This window comes from Meleagris gallopavo, chromosome Z, assembly GCF_000146605.3.
Source record: "Meleagris gallopavo isolate NT-WF06-2002-E0010 breed Aviagen turkey brand Nicholas breeding stock chromosome Z, Turkey_5.1, whole genome shotgun sequence".
In the NCBI taxonomy this organism is placed as follows: domain Eukaryota; kingdom Metazoa; phylum Chordata; class Aves; order Galliformes; family Phasianidae; genus Meleagris; species Meleagris gallopavo.
Genome location: NC_015041.2, coordinates 66,483,149 through 66,484,237, shown reverse-complemented (window position 1 = coordinate 66,484,237; position 1,089 = coordinate 66,483,149).

The following is a 1,089-nucleotide window of genomic DNA, read 5'->3' as shown; positions in this document are numbered from 1 at the left end:
AAAATTATTTAGAAAACTAAATAACTTCTGTTCACCATTGAAGTAGCTAAATATTAAGTGAAATGTATTAAAGAAATGAGGTTGCTTTTACTGAATTATAAAAAACTGAGATACAAAATTGATTCAATATATTTTAAATCAGAATGTTCTACCTTTTTCACATGTTTGTCTCTCACTGAGTTTTACGGGAACTTAGCCTAGCTGTCTGTTTTCTAAAAGGATGAATATGATGCTGTATAGTTAGGTTTTTTTTTTATTTTTAATTTCAATCTGATACCTTATTTTGTTCCATATGAGTAGAGATTTCTCTACTTTAATATATTACTTTCTTCTGTTAAACAACCCGTTTTGTGCCAAAGATAAAAGAAATAATGCTTAAATGAATGAGGAATTGAATGCCTAAAAGAAAATAAAGTGTAGTTTGGTACAGTTCAACTTAATTGGCAACCTTGGCTTCTGGACTAATAGTTGATTGAGGATGGAGATTAAATTACGGTTCATAATACTGGAGATGTGATCCATTCGAGTCATGCTTTAAATACTGAATATTGACTGAAAATAATGGACAGAAGCACCTGGCAACTATATAAACGTTCCTCTGAGAGTAAGTTTTTTGAAGGGGAGAAAAATAAGCTATATTCCAAAATTGAAAGAAGTACAAAAGCTCTTATAATTAAGGAAAAAAAGTACAACCACTACAATTGTAAATGCTTTCTGTGCCATGTATATTGAATTCACATGCTTTTATCTACATTGTCATTTAAAGTAAATATTTCCTTGTGAATATACACCTGCATTACTGTTAAATAAATGTTTGCCGTCAAATTCCATTCTTTCAGTATGTTTGTTCATGGAACAACACATAACACTTCTCTTTAATGATACATATAATCCACTTACAATGGTCTATTTTACATCTTTTCACTTCTCCAAAGGAATATATGTATATTTTTTTTTCATAATAGTCATAACTGGTCTCTGGATTTCAATGTACGAAATCGACATGTTAAAAAATAAGCAAAATTTACTCAAATTTTATTCACCCCAGATCTATTGCTACAATTATTCAAATGAGCCACTTTCCACTGT